The sequence below is a fragment of the Pinus tabuliformis genome, chromosome Q (assembly GCF_031772625.1).
Source record: "Pinus tabuliformis cultivar Carrire ecotype Pingquan chromosome Q, CPIR1, whole genome shotgun sequence".
Classification (NCBI taxonomy): domain Eukaryota; kingdom Viridiplantae; phylum Streptophyta; class Pinopsida; order Pinales; family Pinaceae; genus Pinus; species Pinus tabuliformis.
The window spans coordinates 1,390,868,972-1,390,888,987 of NC_142296.1; positions in this window are offsets into that span (position 1 = coordinate 1,390,868,972).

Sequence of the window (20,016 nt, forward strand, 5' to 3'; positions counted from 1 at the left end):
CCCCTTTTCCTAAGGTAAAACTTCATTTGCCCAGGGAAAGTAAATGCCCCCATGTAAATTCTATTTTATTTCAAAACCCAAAAATAGCACTCTATCCTAAGTATCAAATTTATGCAATAAAATGCACCTATTTTACATTTATGTTTAAGGAATAGTCGCTCCGCTCATTTCGTATTAATTTCTAATTTTATTATATAAATCCCCTAAAAATACCTTTTTCCCATATATTAAATGAATCCCTATGTAATATCCCAACCCTTAGTTTTAATAAAAACTATATAATTTACCTGTATCCCGATAAAACCTGCTTAATTTGCCTAATCCTGGTAAACCTAAGTTAATCCCATCATTAACCTCAACCGATTCCCTAATTCTATAATTAAGATCTGCCTGATCGCTTAACCCAGGATTAATTCCTAAATTAATCCCAAACCATTGTGATTAAAACCCCTGGGCCCCCCCTCAACTCTCGTTCATTTCCTCTGCGCATCTTCTCCACCCGACTTCCATCATATCACTATCGCCTAAATCTAATGGATCACAGCCATATCGATCGAGCCCGATAGTCGACCTTTACCCACCCGATAAGGTGGTTTTCCCTGACCCTCCAAAAGATACATGTCGCGCTCTAAAGTAAATCGGGTGAACCTTCCTAAAAATCAACCTCGTCACAAAAGCAATGTGATGGTCTCCAATACCACCTCCCTGCTCAACCTCCCAAACCACCTACTATTCATTCATAAACTTGCTGCGAAAAAGTAACCGTTGCACCATAAAAGGCCAAGAAGCACCTTTTCTCAAATTTTTCACTTGTTTCCTCTGTTAACCCCTACAAACCAATGCGACACCTACAAACTTTGATTTCACCATTTGAACCCTGAATTCACTCCTGAAGAAGCCGTAGAAATCCCAATCGACTTGTCAATCAGTACCAATTCCATTCGAACATTTTCATCCACCGTGAACTCCAGATTTTCAAATAATTCACCCAATTCTAGGTATTTCACCAAGAATTACTACTCCCCATTCAAATTTGGAAACATTCATCTTGTCAAGTATTTTCATTAGGTAAAATTAACATCAGACCTATTACGACTCCACATTTGGACCTGGACCACCTTCGCTTGGCAGTCAGGGATTTCCAAATTAAAGATTATTACAAGTGCATCAGAGCTCCTACTCAAAATTCATTGTTTGAGAAAAGACAGAGAACTGAACCATTCATATGATATTGGCCTTTGGGAATCCAATTTTCTCAGATGTCAGTTTCCCCAAGTACATATCTTCCTAAAAATTTTCTGTATGCTCCATGGATGCTACATTCCTAACCATAGGGCCATAGTGTCTCATGACCAAAAGGTTTTATTTACTATCACAGCTGAATCCCTCAATGAGATGTTACATTTCCAACCAAGACCAAACTGAACCCCACTCTCAATTAGAGACCTATTAGACTAGTATGCCAAGTTAAGTCCATCAAGATTGGCCCAGTTGTTCCAAACTTTCATTGTAGAAGAAAAACACATTCCTAAAGATCCTCGTCCATATGTTTCTTCTATTTTCTATAAAAGGGGCAAGCATATTGTGACCATGATGTCATGTATTTTGGGCTACCCTACAAGTGAATTCATTGATGAGCTTATACTTGCCTTCATGTCCATTTACACCCCAGGATATCCTTCTGCAACCATGTATGATTATGCCAAGTTCATAGCTGAAAGGATGCATGAACGGTTTACTAGAATGAACAATGAGAGAGTATTCAAATACTCATTTGTACTATACCACCTATTTTTGTATTATTAGTCAGACAGGTTTCCTTTCACTCTCCAGAAGCTTGATACCAAAGGCCAACCCAGGTATGTCATTTTTTGGACCCCATTGTTCCATAAATTTTAATCACCATATACCTATTTTGATTTCATAGATTCTTTTGTTCATCCAGTCATGACCATGTTGATAGGAAATCCTCCACCTAGAATAAGTCCAGACATAAAACGAGCCCTTCAACTGTCCAAGAAAAACAAAGTGGGAGATTGGTACCTTTACCAAAACCACACAAAAATAAGGATTTATGGTTGCTAGCTTGCACCATATAAACTACCCAATTACCTCCCCATGAGGTTATTTTATCTGGAGTATTACAGGCAAATAATGAACTCAAATGAAGTCAATTTTGTTTCAGCCAAGAAGAAAACCTATTTTAAAGTCAAAAATTAGTTGGACCCTTTCATCTGTAATTCTAGAGAGGTAGGACACGAAGCTGATCTCATTTTGCAAGAAATTAAATTCCAAAAACGTTTCATGCGGAGATATGACCCTCAAGGATTCATGACCAGACTTAGGCAAAAGGTAAAATTGGGGCCTTACATTCATCACCCCATTCTTGAGATAGAAGCAGATGCCAATTAATCTGAGTGGTTGTAGAACACTCTTATAGACAGGGATAGTACAAAGGTAGACATTGAAAATACCTTGATTGATTTAGAGAGGCTGTTATGAAACCAGCTCAAGAAAAGATAGAAAAGATAGATCAACGCTTTAGAATTCAGCCTCTTTGAGGGGGAAACCTCCTTTACATTACATAAATGAACAATTCTTTGATGACTCAAATAACAAAACCTCCTTTCTATATATAGGAGTCTAAGGAGTCACAATATAATCCAGTCAACCTAACAATAATAATATAAAGCCACAAAAATAACTATAGAGGGATTCTATGGGGCACAGTAATAACAATATGGGGGCAATAGGGGCACAACAATATTAATAAGGGGTATAACTACAATAGTAATGGGGTAATCACTAGTATTATAGGGACCCAACATGACCCTCTCCTTCAAAAAAGTGTTGTCCTAAACGCTTGAGTAGTTCTGGATACTTCTGCATAAAATTCTCATCCTCCCATGTGGAATCTTTAGTGGATAAGTTCTTCCACTTGATAAGATACTTTGAAATTGAACGATTTCTTAGCTGTCGAGTTCTTGTTTCTGTGACTACTTTCGGTTCTAATATAATTTTTCCTTCCTCGTCAAGTTCTGGAAATATTGTTTGAACTGGTAGCTTGTCGCCTATAACCTTCTTTAAACATGAAACATGGAAAACTGGGTGTAATCGAGAAGCTGCAGGAAGCACCAATTTGTATGCCATAGTACCAATCTTTTGCAACACCTTGTATGGACCATAATACTTTGGTGATAATTTATTATCCTTCTTAGCTTGCTTGAGGGACATTTGCTTATATGGTTGTAGCTGTAGGAATACCCAATCAGCTACATCAAAACTTCTTTCACTCCGATGTTGATCTGCCTGTTGTTTCATTCTATTTTGTGCCAACACGAGGTTATCCTTTAAGAGTTGGAGGACTTGTTGTTGATGTTCGATGTGATGTTCCACTGCCTGAACCTTAGAATTTTCTCTTAATTATGATGTGATGGATGGTGGTTGATACCCATAAAGTGCCATAAATGGGGTCATTTTTGTTGCTGTATGAAAGGAAGTTTTATACCACCATTTCGCCAGAGGCAACCATTTGAACCATTGTGTCTGTTTATCAGATAGAAAGCAACGAAGATATCCTTCCAAACATTTGTTTACTATCTCAGTTTGCCCATCAGATTGAGGATGATAAGATGAGCTATGAGCTAGCTGAGTACCAAGACAAGAAAATAATTATGTCCAAAAATTTCCAGTGAAAATGGGATCTCTGTCACTTACAATAATCTTTGGGTTTCCATGTAGCTTTTGAATTGTTTCCATAAATGCAGTAAAAACTGTACTGGCTTAAAATGGATGTGATAGTGCACAAAAGTGTGCATACTTGGTAAGTCTGTCAATGACCACCATGATGACACTCTTTCCCTCAGACTTGGGTAAACCTATGATAAAATCCATTGAAACCTCCTCCCAACGTTGGCTTGGAATGGATAAAGGTTGTAATAGACCCGGTGTCTTAAATTTTTCAACTTTATTTTGTTGGCAAACCAAAGATTCAGCCACAAACTTTTGAATATCTGATTTAAGGCCATCCCAAAAAAATTCCTTCTTAACCCTATGGTAAGTTTTTAAAAATCCCGAGTGCCCTCCTAAGGGAGAACTGTGCAATTCCATAAGAATCTTTTGTTTTAGCTGGGAATTCTTACAAAGGTATAAGCGATCTTTGTACCATAACGAATCATTTTTCCAGCTAAATGTACCAAATGTACTGGAATCTTGTTGTAAATTTTGAATAAGTGCCCACACTTCTTTGTCATTCTTCCATTTCTCCCTTGTTTCATTTATCCAATCTGGTTGGATAATAGAAATGGCGCACAACAATGCTTCCACATCCTCATCCTTTCTTGAGAGTGCATCTGCCACCACATTTTGCTTCCCTTTTTGTAGATGATTTCAAAGTCATAACCCAACATCTTTGTGACCCACTTCTGTTGCTCTTCAGAGGATAATCTTTGTTGTAAAAAGTATTTAAGGCTATCATGATCCATTTTTACCTTGAAGTGTCTACCCATTAGGTAGGGTAACCATTTCTTAAGTGCATGGAGTATTTCCAACGTTTCCTTCTCATAAATAGCTTTGCTTAAAAACTTTCCCTTGATTGGATGAATTTCAAAAGAAATGGGTCTTTCATCTTGCATTAGAGCAACACCAATTCCATTTCCTGAAGCATCACATTCCACAATAAAGGTTTTTGTGAAGTCCGGTGTAGCTAAGACCGATGCTTGGCACATTGCCTCTTTAAGATGTTCAAAGGCCTTTGTTGCTTCCGGAGTCCATGAAAATGCATCTTTCTTCAATAATGTAGTTAGAGGTGGTGCTATTCTCCCATAATTCTTAACAAACTTGCGATAATACCCTGTGAACCCGAGAAATCCTCGCAAATGCTTTATGGATGTGGGATTTTCCATTCCTTAATGGCTTTAATTTTGTTAGGGTCTACCTTAAATCCTTCATGAGATACAATATGACCCAAATATTCCACCCCCTAGACTCCAAAGAAACATTTGGATCTTTTTGAATATAATTGTTTCTCCTTCAATAGTTGTAGCACCTTGTCAACATGTTCAACATGATCCTTCCAAGACTTGTTGTAGATTAGTATATCATCAAAAAATACTAACACAAATTTTCTAAGGAATGGTTTGAAAATTGAATTCATCAAACCTTGAAATGTTGAAGGTGCATTGGTAAGGCCAAAAGGCATGACCAAAAATTCATAATGACCCTCATGAGTTCTAAATGTTGTTTTTGGAATGTCTTCAATCTTCATTCTGATTTGATGATATCCTAAACGAAGATCCAACTTGGTGAAGTAAATTGATCCATGCAATTCATCCAGTAATTCATCAATGACAGGAATGAGGAACTTATCTTTAATAGTGAGCTTGTTGAGCTCCCTATAATCCGGACACATGCACCATGATCCATCCTTCTTGTGCACCAATACTACTGGAGCAGAGAAAGAACTTTGACTCGGTTGAATTATACCAGCCTCTAGCATTTCTGCAACCATACATTCAATTTCACTCTTTTGGACATAGGGATATATGTATGGCCTGATGTTTGGAGGAACACTTCCTGGAATTAGATGAATAACATGATCATGATCACGCTGTTGGGTATACGACCAAAGTCCCACATTGACTAGAAGTGGGGAGGATCATGGGTATAAAAGGATGGACAAATATCTCCATTGGCATGAGGCCTTTTGGGGTAAAGCCAAAAAACAAATCCATGAGGGCTTAGGCCCAAAGTGGACAATATCATACCATTGTGGAGATATGTGGTGGCCAGAGTCCTAACAAGTGGTATCACAGCCATGCCCTGAAGTTAGCCAAGTGGATGAATCCTCGAAATGTCGAACGAAGGTGGTGGGCCCCAGTAATATCACGATGGGATCCGTGGATGAGCTCAGTTAGATAGGTGGTGTGCTTCAGGTTCTTCATGGACGTGTCCTAGTCCCAACACTGTGAAGAGGAGTTGACCTGGGATAGAGCAAGCTCTCGAGGCAGGTGGTGCTTCCATGTAAGCCATGTGCTTCCAACGCATTGGAACGGAGAATCCTGGTTGGTAAAGAGTGGACGGATGGATAATCGTTTGAGGGGAGGCTTAATGGTCCTTTGTTCGTGGGGAGGATTGTTGGGTATACGACCAAAGTCCCACATTGACTAGAAGTGGGGAGGATCATGGGTATAAAAGGATGGACAAATATCTCCATTGGCATGAGGCCTTTTGGGGTAAAGCCCAAAAACAAATCCATGAGGGCTTAGGCCCAAAGTGGACAATATCATACCATTGTGGATATATGTGGTGTCCAGAGTCCTAACACATGCATAGGTGGGAGATCTTTGGGAGTCTCAAATACCTTGGAATGATTGTCCAGGACTTTTTGAAGATCTGGAGAAATAGATGATTCCGATGTGGAAACATCTAGCGAGCATAATTGTGCAATTACACCTCTTTGCTCCTTTTTTAGAAGCTTTGTCATACTATTAGAGCTGATTATCTTTGCTAGTTTCCCTGCAATACCCCTTAATTCAACTTCCTTTCCTTCCGTAGAAAATTTGATGAAAAGTTCTTGAAAATTAAAAGCTATTATACCCAGGGATTGTAGCCATTGGACTCCTAGTACAACATTAGCACCTCCCATTGGAATGGAAAGCATTGGGCTAGTCAATACATATTCTCCCATGGATAGCTTGATATTATGGCACTTTCCAGAGCAATTTATTGTTCTTCCATTTGCAATCATCACTTGACACTCTGGTGCTAGATATAGGAAGCAATTCAATTCTTTTGCTACCTTACAATGAATAAAATTGTGGGTGCTTCTTGAATCAATCAACGCTATTACCTTTTTCTTCTTGCTTTGTCCTTCTATCATGATGGTTTGGGGAGTTGTAATTACCGCCAATGCATTACAAGATATGGTCGGATTTATTTTTTCTTCATCTAGGCTTCATTCCTAGAGTATATCCTCTTCTTTTGACCTTTCTTGTTCCTTTTCTTCTTCCTCTTCACAATCTATGTAGAATAATTTCTTCTCAGCACACTTATGACCTTTAGTTTATTTGCTATAACAACTGTAACAAAGCCCTTTTGCTCTTTTTTCTTCCAATTGTTGTGGTGTCAACCTTATAGGTTGTGGAAGACTAGGGGAAACAACACTTCCGTCTTTATAGTTGTGAGTGGTATGCTTCTTGGTTTCCATAATTTTGCTTTCCATTTTTCTTGCTAACCTGAATGCCTTCTCTAGTGAATCAAGTTCCCAAAGGCGAACATCATGTTGGATATTATCCTTTAAAGACCCTATGAACACATCAATCCTATGCTCCTCTGGAATATATTTTACCCTTATGTTCAATTTTTGGAACTCCTCAATGTGCTCCATTATTGAACCCTTTTGTTTGAGACTTATCAATTGGCTAAAAAAGGTGTTTCTTTTTGTATCCTCATAATGTGCTATCAATTCTTCCGTAAAAATTGCCCAAGTGATAAATGGTTTACGAGAGCAAAGCCATTGATACCATACAAACTGATTTGGTTCCAACTATAAAGTAGCCATACGTACCTTTTGTGTGTTTTTCACATTATTGAGATCGAAGAATTGCTCCATCTGTAATATCCATGTGGCAAGATCCTTGCCATCAAACTTCCTCATATCGATTTTTGGAATATGGTGAGTCTTCGATCCAACATTAGCATCTATGGAATCATGATTAACATTTCTTTTGTTCTCATCATGAGTTTCCTTTAGTACCCTTTCACCCTTAGGGACCATTTCTTGTAGCAACTTATTCATATTTATCTTCAATTCGTCCATGTCTATCTTCAAATCTATCTTCAAATCATCCATCTTAGCTTCCACGTCAATCATCTTAGCTTCTACGCCTTTCTTTAAACAGTCCATCTTAGCTTCTACACCTTCTCTAAACCATCCATCTTAGCTTCTACATCTTTCTTTAAACCATCCATCTTAGATTCTGTTCCTTTTTGTGCAAGGGGCAGTTGTTGCACTTGGTCTTGTAATTTTGATATATCATGTTGCATTTCTTCCTCTTCTTCATGAGTCATGCTAGAGTTTTCAGGTTCCTTACTAGGTGTTTTCATTTTCTTTCCTCAGGGCATCAGATATCGATAATAATGCTCTACTATGCCCTTTGAATTCCTTCAAAATAAATTTTCAAACCAAGCTTACGCAAAAATTTAAGAAAATATACACACCTTTTTTCACTTTGTAGGAGCTCGATATTGCCTTTGATGTATCTCTGTACTTTCCAATCATCTAGTTCTGAATTTGTGAGCTGTAGTAGCCCTCTTTGTCCTCTTTCCAATGCCACAAGTCTGACCCAAATTGGATTCTCCAAGGAAGAGTTATGTGAAATCTCCCACAGTGACTTTCTTATAGACTAGTTCAGTAGAGCGAACTTGTACGATGTGCCACGAGTCACTGTTTCAACCTTTGGATCTGAAACTTGCATACAAGAAACTACAGTATGTCCTCTTTCTGTAACTTCTTATGAAATTTCTATCTGATCCCCAGAGAGAAAGTTATGACGATTTTCCCCAGGTCACCTGTTTTGAATGTAATTCAGGAGTCTGCAAAAATACCAACTTCCTCAGATCATATCTCCGCAAATATCGCGTGAAAAGCTCTGAAATTTGGACCCAACGTTCAGCATGATTTCTTCTCAAAGGGGTTTGTTTTTGCAACTTCTGAAACGTCACAGAAAAAAAGATATAGCGAAAATGCCATGATGACCTGTTTGGAGCAGCGAAACCCTAGAATCAAAAGCTCTAATACCAAATGTTATGAAACCAGCTCAAGAAAAGATAGAAAAGATAGATTAACGCCTTAGAATTTAGCCTCTTCGAGGGGGAAACCTCCTTTACATTACATAAATGAATAATTCTTTGATGATTCAAATGACAAAACCTCCTTTCTATATATAGGAGTCTAAGGAGTCACAATATAATCCAGTCGACCTAGCAATAATAATATAAAGCAACAAAAATAACAATAGAGGGATTCTATGGGGCACAGTAATAACAATATGGGGACAATAGGGGCACAAAAATATTAATAAGGTGTATAACTACAATAGTAATGGGGTAATCACTAGTATTATAGGGACCCAACAGAGGCAGATTGATGAGAGCTTGTTTTTGCAGGTACCTAAACAATGAGAAGCCACTATGAGTACCCCTCCTATCATGTAGAATCCCCAAAAGGAAGAAATTTATCCCAAGAGAAACAGAGAGGGAGAATCCACTTCAGGCATGGATACATATAATGTACAGTGTGAAATAAGTCACAACAAAAGGCAAAGTCTCAGTCATGTTTCTGAATAAGAAGATACAAAAGGCTCAGCACAGGTGACCAACACTGATTTAGACAGAATCAGTGGGACAAACTCATCTGGGGAGACACAGGAACCATCCAAATCTCAAACTCATATGTTGGAAAGGCAGCTAAGTGTAGAAGTGTCTTCATTCAATAGGCCTGCTGATAAGGACAAGGACATAGAGGACTGATATAAAGAAATCAAGTTGAGGAGTGAGAAACTGAAGGCACATACTTATGCTCATTATCTCAAACTCACACCCACCAATAAAACTAGGTTGATGTCATCTTCTGACATCAAAGAGGGAAAAATACAAATGACTTTCGTAAAGCCCACAATACCACAACCAAAGACATCAACAGATTTCAAAAAGATTGATTTCGAGGTGTTAGCAAGGGATATTCATCCCATTGACCAAATAGAATTTCATAAACAGGCTGGAGAGATGATATACTCCACCCTGAAAAGTAAAGCCATAGCTTCCCATCAACTACAAAGTTCATTGATCAATATCTCAGCTCGTATTAGTTAGAGAAGGCCTCCTCATAGGCTAGGGATACTAGAAACAAGTCTTTGTAAGACTTAGTGATTGAGTTGGGACATGATCACAAAGAGATTAAAGCCACAGAAAAAAAGATAAAGAAGAAAAATGATGACATTGCAGCACTGAAAAAATAACTGAAGATACCTCAGTTGCAACATCCCCAGACATAGGAGGTCTTAGAGAGCGAAACCAGACATGAAGAGTTGATGGACATAGTCCTAAGACTTAATGACCAGCTAAGGGAAATTGAGAAGGAATTCGAAATTTTGATCCAATTGAAGCAAAGTGACATTGCCACTACATCTGAAAATGTCATCCTAATGGTCTCAACATCAGTCCCTTCCTCATTGCAGCCTCATTAGCTCCCAAATCTCCTAGGCCTACAACACAACCAGTTTTACAGAGCCTACGCTAGCAGTAGGTACATCAGGAGAGGAAGCAACAAAGTTGGTAAAACCCATGAAGAAGATGTCTATACAGGCAACTGAAATGAATAAGTTAAAAGAAAAGGTGACAAGCTTGGAAACAGATTACAATCTTGCCAAGATCATGCACAAGGAAGAAGTGCAGAAAGCTGCCAGAATGAGTGATAGATTGAAGGCCATGGAGAAAGACTTGACATTAGAGAAACCCCTTGGGCAAGCCAAGGAATTATTATGGGCCAATATCATTGACTCTGTCAATGATATTTGGCCATCCATTCAAGTGATTTTTTAACAGATAGAGCTAATAAAGATAGCTATAGAGGCTATCCAAAAGGTCAAGGAAGAATTGGGAGACATGCCTGAAGATGCAACTAGACTTATTCACTTCCTCAACAGTAAAAATAAGTATGAAATTTAGGAGTTGGATATAGAGGACAGGAAAAAAACAATTTTAGAGGTAAGAAAGGTCCTTTCAAAGAAGAACTTAATGTTAAAATTGGATGACAAATGTTAGAACATGCAGGTAGCCATTGATAGATTCATGGCTAAGTTTAAAATTTTGAGGGAGAAAGGATTACCAAGTCCCCTGGTCATTGATGACAAGCTCATGATACATCAGGATTATAACAATAAAATCAGAGTGCTAGCTAAGGAACAGGCAAGCACATCATCAGTTAAAGCATTACTAATCGGCAAGGTCCTTTACCAGACATTTGAAAACCTGTTTTACCTCCAGCATGAGGTAAAACACTTGTTCATCACTAGGCCTAATTTTTCCAAGTATACCGAGGCAGATGAAATGTATAGAAGGATGTTGAAAATCAAGTTACCTGTTGATGGATTATGGGAAAAATTGACTGATTTATTGTAGTAAAATATAGTAAAAAAGTTAATATACAGTAAGCAGGGTAAAAAGTCAAGACACATCAGCAGAGTCAAAGAGTAGCAGTGTCAAAGTGTATGAAATGAAAATCAAAGGTTAATAAATCTTCCAGCGTAAGAGTGCAAACAACAGGGCAGCATAAAGGGATAAAACCAAACCATAAAGGCCACTAGTACCACAATAAATGGGACATCATGAAAGCAATTCAGTAGTTGTCTCTATCTTATTGCAAGAAGACATATTTTTTTCCTTGATTAAATCTCAAGTTAGTTTGAGATATTTTGTAATAATTTTTTGTATAAGTACTTCACAATTCAAAGTATGTAGTGTGGATTCTTATACATTTATATAGACATCTTGATCAAAAGATTGTAAAGCTATTATATCATTGGATGAGCCAGTAAGTTGGATTGATGAATAAAGACAAGATATTTCACAGGATTCATGTGTTGAGTAGAGTGTAGACAAGTATTATCTTATGTTATTGCTATCTTTCTTAAAACATTTCCACAATCATTAATGTGCCTTTCAATCTGAATGCTATAACTGGAATAATATCTCAAAATTTGTTTAATTACACTCTGTTTTAACGGTTAGGCATATAAATGTTTTCAACTGATAATCTAAGTTAAGGAATTCTTAATTTCTCCTTAGTTTAGGTTGTTTCTTTCTAATCCAGATCAAAGGATTATTAATTTCCATTTTCTTTTGATTACCCCTGTTTTCCTCATTCGCATTCCGATCTGAAAACCCTTAATTTCTCTCTCACCTTGATTGTGTAGGTTTTAACCCTATACAGAAATTAGTTGCATCTGAATTCTAAAACACAGAAAATAAACAATGTGAGAGCATAACACATAAAACACATATACACAAAGATTTTCTCATGGATCCCAAAACTAGGACTACTGGCTTGATTTTTCAATATGTTCTTTTCAATTTTACAACACATATTTATACATGCCAAAACATCCAATACCTTGGACCGAAAACCATCGCGTCCAAAACCATGGACTGAAAGCCATCACATCCAAAATCACGTGCGAAAATCATGCACAAAACCATAGGTAGGTCCACCCAACTTAATATAGGGTCCAAAAACAAAATATTCCGGGGCACTTCCCCAAACCCCATAGAGCAGGGCTACCCACACCCCTCAAACCCCCTGATACACAATCGGCACAACAAAGGGGGGGGCGGCTCTGCACCCCCTCTAATCCCCTAGTTAACTACGTGGGCTAGTTGTGGAAATAATATAACACAACCCAACATTCTCCCACTTGTTGTTTTCTTTCCATAGGGGGCTACAAGAGAGCTTAGTCATTTATCCAGCACTGCAACACCCATTGTTTCTCTACACCAAGATAACTTATCAGAGCTCACATATTTTGTTAATGCATCTGTAGTATTCTTCAAAGTGTCCACCTTTACCAGCAACACCTTGTTGTCTTCTATCATATACCTCACAAAGTGATATTGACATCAATGTGCTTTGTATTTGAATGATATGCAGGGTTCTTTGCCAAACAAATTGCACTTTGGCTATCATAGTCTATCCTTATAGCTCCTTGTACTCACCACATACTTGAACACAATCTCTGCAACCAAACTGCTTCCTTGCTTGTATGAGTGACTGCCATGTATTCTACCTCTGTAGTTGATAGTGCCACTACAGATTGTTTCTTACTCATCCAACTGACTGCACCTCCAAATAGGTTAAACACATACCCACTTGCAGATCTTCTCTGATCTAGATCTTCAGCCCAGTCTGCATCAACAAAGACATGAATATCCAACACTCTATCCAATCCTGGTCTTCCTTGGTAGCACAAACCATAATCACTAGTGCAACGTAAATACCTAAAAACCCTCTTCATTGTTGCCCAGTGCTCCTTCTTTGGCTTTGACATAAACCTTTTCAATACTCCTACTGCATGTTCAATGTCCGGTCTTGTACATACCATTGTATACATTAGGCTACTGACTGAACTTGCATATGGAACACGTGACATGCCCTCTTCCTCTTCTTATGTCTTTGGACACTGTTCAACAGATAACCTCACACCTATAGGAATAGGAACCTTCACTGGTTTACTATCTTTAAATATCTGTAGTATTGTCTCGATATACTTCCTTTGAATTAACCAAAGCTTCCTCTTTGCCTGGTCTCTTTTAATTTCCATGCCCAAAATATAGTTTGTAGCACCAAGATATTTCATGTCAAATCTGGAGGACAATTGGGTCTTCAAATCCTAGATAATTTCTTTGCCATTTCCAACCAGCAACATATGATCCACATATAAGACCAGATAAATAACATGGTCACCAATTAATTTAAAATACACATATTGATTTGCTTTGCTTCTGGTGAAGCCAAGTCCCCATATACATGTATCAAATTTCTGATACCACATCCTAGGTGACTATTTTAACCCATACAAAGAGTTCTTTAACTTGCATACCATCTATTTCTTACCCTTCACTGCAAAACCTTCAAGTTTCTTCATGTAGATCTCCTCTTCTAGATCCTTGTGAAGAAATTTTGTCTTCACATCCATCTGTTCTACCCCAAAATCAAAATCAGGAGCAAGAGATAAAAGTAATCTAATAGAAGCTACCTTGGCAATAGGAGAAAAAAATATCACCAAAATCAATTCCAGACACCTGGGAATAACCTTTTGCTACCAATTGAGCTTTGTATTTGTCCACCTTTCCTTCTGCATTTGTCTTCCTTTTGAACACCCATTTGCTACCAGTGGTTTTCCTTCCAACTGCAACTCCACCAAATCTCAAGCCTCATTTTTGTGCAAAGATGTCATTTTGTCAACCATGGCCTCTTTCCAAAGTTTTCCATCCTTTGAATCTACTGCTTCCTTCACAGTTTCGGGATCATCATCAGTAACAAATAAAGCAAAATTTGAACAGAAAGTAGATGGACTATACCTTTCCAGTTGCCTTCTTTCTTGAACTAATCTTCTCACACCCAGAGTTTGTGGCTCTTCATCTTCTGATTCCTCCTGTCCTGTAGAGTCTGATTCTTCCTCCTTAAGCTCAAACTCTATCTTCTTAGGTTCCTTTGGTTGGACTTCATGTTTAATAACATCTTTCGCCTCTCTAGGCACCACATCTCAGCTGTACACAACCTTCCTTGTTACTGGGTTCCAAATCTTATAACCCTTTAAACCATCCTTATACCCAATAAAGATGCACTTTTCAGATTTACTATCCAAATTGGTTCTTTTCTGCTTTGGAACATGTACATATGCATCACATCGAAATACCCTCAGATGTGAAAGATAGGGTTTCTTACTAGTCCATACCTCTTTTGGAGTCTTATCCTCCAACACTGATGAAGGTGATCTCCTGATCAGGTAACATGTTGTCTCTAACACCTCTGCCCAAAATTCTTGTCCTAACTCGACGCACTGATCATGCTTCCTGCCCTTTCCATCTACGTCTTGTTCATTCTTTCCGCAACTCCATTTTGCTAAGGTGTGTATGGAGTATTCTTCTGTTGTGCTATACCACACTTCTTACAGAATTCTTCGAATTCCTTGCTACAAAACTCTCCATCGTTATCTATCCTTAACACCTTTATCTTCATCTCTATCTGGTTTTCCACTAAAGCCTTAAATTATTTAAACCTATCAAAGACTTCAGATTTCTTCTTAAGGAAATATATCCATGTATTCCTTGAGAAGTCATCTATAAATGACACATAGTACACAGACTTACCCAGTCATGGAATCTTCACAAGTCCAAACACATCACTGTGCACAAGTTCTAATATATGTTTCGCCCTATTACCACCAGAGGGGAAACTCACCCAATTCTGCTTCCCATACACACAATTTTCACAGAAATCAAAATTCAGAGGGCTATTACTCATACCTTCTACCATACCTTTACCATGAAGTAATCGAAAGCCCTTCTCTCTAATATGTCGAAGCCTTTGATGCCACAACATGGTCTTCTCTCCAGAGACCATTAGATTTTTTGCTCTGCTTTCAGGAACAACAGAACTATTGCACCCATCAATAACAGTGCTACCTTGCAGCTTGTATAGAGTTCCAATCTGAACTCCCCACATTAATACCAGTGCTCCCCAAACCACTTTGTAGGTATCCTTCTCAAACATTGTTTTTACACATGCATCATCCAGCTTGCTTACGGAAATTAGATTTCTGGCTAATGCAGGAATATGCAAAACACCTGGAAGTTTTCTAACCCTTCCACCTTGAAACTTCAACTTTACTTTTCCATGACCAATGATTCTAGACTTCCTGTCATCCCCTAATAATACATCACCACCATCATATTTCTCATACTCATAGAACCACTCTCTATGGGGAGTGAAGTGAAAGGATGCACCTGAGTCAATCAACCATGCCTCATGATCTACATGTGTACTTGAAGAAGCCAAGTACACATCGCCATCTTCATCTGACGTGGTTTTCCCCTCTACAGAAAGAGCATCATCAAATTATTTTCCTTTGTCAGAAGCTTTAGATTTACAATCCCCTTTGTAGTGCCCTTCCTTTCTATAGTTCCAGCACACCACCTCTACAGGTTTTCTTGGAGATTTAAATCTCCCTCTAGATTAAGATCTCCCACTTGATGGCTTATTTTTGCTTCTTTTCTAGGACCGTTCTCGTATAGACAAGGCATCACCATTCTAGCTCTCCATATTTTTCCGTCTCATCTCCTCCATCAAAAAGGATGAGACTATTTCATCAAAATGCAAGGTAGTTGCATTGCTACCTGTTGCAATAACCAAACTATCCCATGAATCTAGTAGAGAACACAACAAACTAATGCACTTATATTCATTTCAAATTTTAATATGAACAGATAATAACTGACTTACCATAGTATTGAATGCATTCAAATGTTTTGTCACTGAGTCTCCATCTTTCATCCTCAAGTTATATAGCTTTTTTTGTAGGAACATTTTATTCACCAGAGACCTAGATTGGTACAAAGTCCCTATCTTGTCCCAAAAAGCCTTTGCCGTAGCTTCCCCTGATACATTCAACAATAATGAATCTGAGACACACAATCATATTGTGCTCTTAGCCTTTCGATCCAACCTCTTCCATTCTTCATCGGACACTCCCGTTGGTTTAGTACTTAGATCTACCGCGACCCACTGATCTTTATCCACCAACAGATCCTCCATCTTGAGTTTCCATAACTCAAAACTCTGACCATTAAATTTCTTGATCTCTATCCTGCCCCTACTCGCCATCTTCTTTCACCGCCAGAATCGATCCCACAGATCTTCCACTGAACAGGGTCTACCATAGGCTCGAGCGAAACCCCTCAACAACAAAGTCATCCCCTTGAAACCAAAACAACTCTAGTACCAAATGTCGGTTTTAACCCCATCCAAAAATTACCTACATACGAATTCTAAAACACAAAAATAAACAATGTGAGATCATAACACATAAAACACATATACACAGATATTTTCCCCTGGATTCCAAAACTAGGACTACCAGCTTGATTTTCCATTATTTTCCTTTCAATGTTACAATACATATTTATACATGCTGAAGCATCTAATACCATGGACCTAAAACCATCGTGTCTAAAACCATGGACCGAAAACCACCACATCCAAAACCATGTGCGAAAATCATGCACAAAACCATAGGTAGGTCCGCCCAACTTAATATAGGGTCCAAAAACAAAATTTTCTGGGGCACTACCCTGAAGCCCATAGAGGGGGGCTACCCACACCCCTCAAACCCCCTGTGACCCCCCTTCTATGCAATCGGTGAAATGAAGGGGGGGGGGTCTCCACCCCCCCTCTAACCCCTAAGTTAACTACGTGGGCTAGCCGTGGAAAGAATATAACACAACCCAATAGATTGAAGCCTTTTAACCCTCCTATTCCAAAGACCTGCACTTTACTTTGCTAGCTTGCCCTTTAAACATTCCCTTTAGTGAGTTAATCTAGTTCTGATACCCTTTTGTTGAATCCATAGCCCAATGGTCTAAAGACATCATTCTATCCATATGTTTCAAAGATCCCACCACCCAATTTCAAATAAAAATAAAAAACCCCCTGAATATTTATAACTAGCTTAAAATTCCAGCAAACAAAGCTAAATCATATAGAGAGAACCCTCTCTAAGCCTAGGTTGGCTAGAGCCTATGACCAAAAGTTCATTTGTGGTTACCTCGGTCCTTTCCTTCTTTTGATAACTTCGAGGGAAAAGTTAATGAGATGCAATGACTAGAATCACCTCTTTCATATATATATATATATATATATATATATGTGTGTGTGTGTGTGTGTGTGTGTGTGTGTGTGTGTAAGATGAAGGAGCATTAGACTAAGATCAAGATGAAGAAATGGAGCAGAGTTTAACAATGTGGTGGACTCACCACATGTTAGTTCCAGAAAATGAATTTGTTGCTTTGTGAGGATTCTAAATATTTAATGTAGATATACGACTAGAGTAAGTTGAAGAGTTAGAGTTTAGGAGTTATTTTTTTTGAAAGTGCCACCCAAGGTTTTCCCAGAAAAAGGAACTGTAAATATATTACGGAAAAAAAGGGAAAAGGGAAAAATGGCACAAGGACAGGGATTCTAGAGCTGGGGAAGAGGATGCCTTGCTTGGGAAGTTATGTTTCTTATGTAGAGAAATAAAATGAATTTTTGGATAGTCATTAAAGGTTGTGGGTGCAAAAATTTAATGAGGAATACTCTCCAAAATATATAAGTTGTAACACATAGTACAAAACCCATGTTCTTAAGGAATGGAAACAAGAAAAAAAGGATGAAGGGTAGTAGAAAGGGACCTCCAAATTCCAATACAAAAGTTAAGAGGAAGAAGAAGAGAGACACGAAGAAAATGAAATTTATTCAAAACACAAGGATGCATTTGGAGAAGAGAGATATTATCCGAGTGAAAAAATGGCAAATTGCACCAAGAATAAGGTCTACAGTCATGCTATGAAGATAGTAAAAAAGTGAAAAAGGGAAGAGAAGAGAAGATAAGGAGATCGGTTCTCATGTTCCTTGGAGGTTCTGGGTTGAGTTGTTAGTCTCTGGAGCCCTGTAATAGCTTGGGGTCCCTGTAGGCTATGGGTTGAGATAAGATCCTTGGGGACTTGTAATAGCTTGGTTCCCTGGAGGTTTAGGGTTGAGACGGAGGTCTCTAGAGCCATGTAATAGATTGGGTCCTTAGAGGCTATGGATTGGGATGAAATCTCTGAAGCCCTATAATAGCTTGTGTCCCATGGAGGATATAGATTGAGATAGATGTCTCTGGAGCCTTGTAACAACTTGGGAAGAGACCATATTAGAATAGTTCACTAAAAGGACTAGATTGGAGATTGTGGTTGCAGTGGATTCTGGATTGCTAGAAGGGGTGAATCACTATGTTCACACTCGAGGTAAGGTGGAGCACCTATGGACCCTTGAATCGATAAAAGATTGCATACCACTATTAGGATTGAGGTAGGATGACCTCTGGAATCCTTGCATTGTTTCTAGCTAATGTTCAGCCTTAAGGAAGCATGTCCCTTAGAATCTGGAATCTGGCTTGGGGTAACAATAACAAGTAATTGTGGCTGCAATTGTCTACGGTTGTTTGGGCAGTCCTTGTCTTTGACTCAATTACCCTGCAAATCTAAGATAATTACTTATCCTTAGAGGTTACTACTTGTCAAAAAATGATATTGGATCATGTTATATTCATTCTGGACTTGTGCTCATTACCATGTATGTGGATAATTAATTATTGTATGAAATTTCTGAGACCTTTGTTTGTTGTATGATGTTGTGGCTTATGTAGAGGATAATATCTATTTGAAAATATAGTAGTTGAAATTGAAGCCTATCTGTGCATTTTTATTAATCATTGAATGATTAATGTTGTTAAATAACTAAGTAAATTAGTGCCTCTGAGTAGGAAACAGAATACTGTGAAAAAGGGCCATTGGATTTGATCCCAAGCCTATTGTTGGTGTCCAAGTATGAAACATGCAATTCACCCAATCCAAATTTAATTGTCAGCCCAGGGTTGTACCAATTGTGTCAAGGCTACTGTGCACTGTATGTGTAGGCTATAATTTCCCAATCAAGCATTGAACATTAACTATAAATTCATCAATGTGTAACATCAAGAAATATTGTAACAACAAATAAGAGTAACAACAAGTAATAAATTGTAACAAAAATAAGAGTAACAACAATAAGGACTCACAACAACACACTGATAAACATTCATAGCAATAATAAACTCACTGAAATAAACCTAACGCACATCTAATCCAGTAGCACCTGGTTAGGAGAGTGGGCCCAACTCCATGATCATGATTGTGGCGAGATCAACGAATCACGATATACTCAGAAGTTCAACTTATCATTAATAAAATAAATATCATAAGTATGTTGTTACAGACTCAAAGTTAGAGTATTTCTCCTGTAACCTTAACGACTCTTAACAGTGATAACTTTCACAGCGTGTAACTCTACTTTATACAATTTGTCAATAACCCAGCTCCTAGAATTATGACACTGTCTACCCTTAATTACATGGTGGTTTTTAGAATGGAATAAAATCTTAAAAGATAGCAGTGTGTCAATCGAAATATTGATTCATTGTTGTATCCAGTATTCAATGATAGTGCTTCCAGCTTTGATAGCATCATTCAATGAATCATGGTCCTGGTCATTCTCCCTTTAAATCTGCAGAAATGACTGAATTAGCAAGCCAATTAGGTAATAATCCCCTACGACTATGCTTCATTGAGCAATAACCCATAAAAACATGATGAGAAGTATACCTATGCATTTTAAGATAT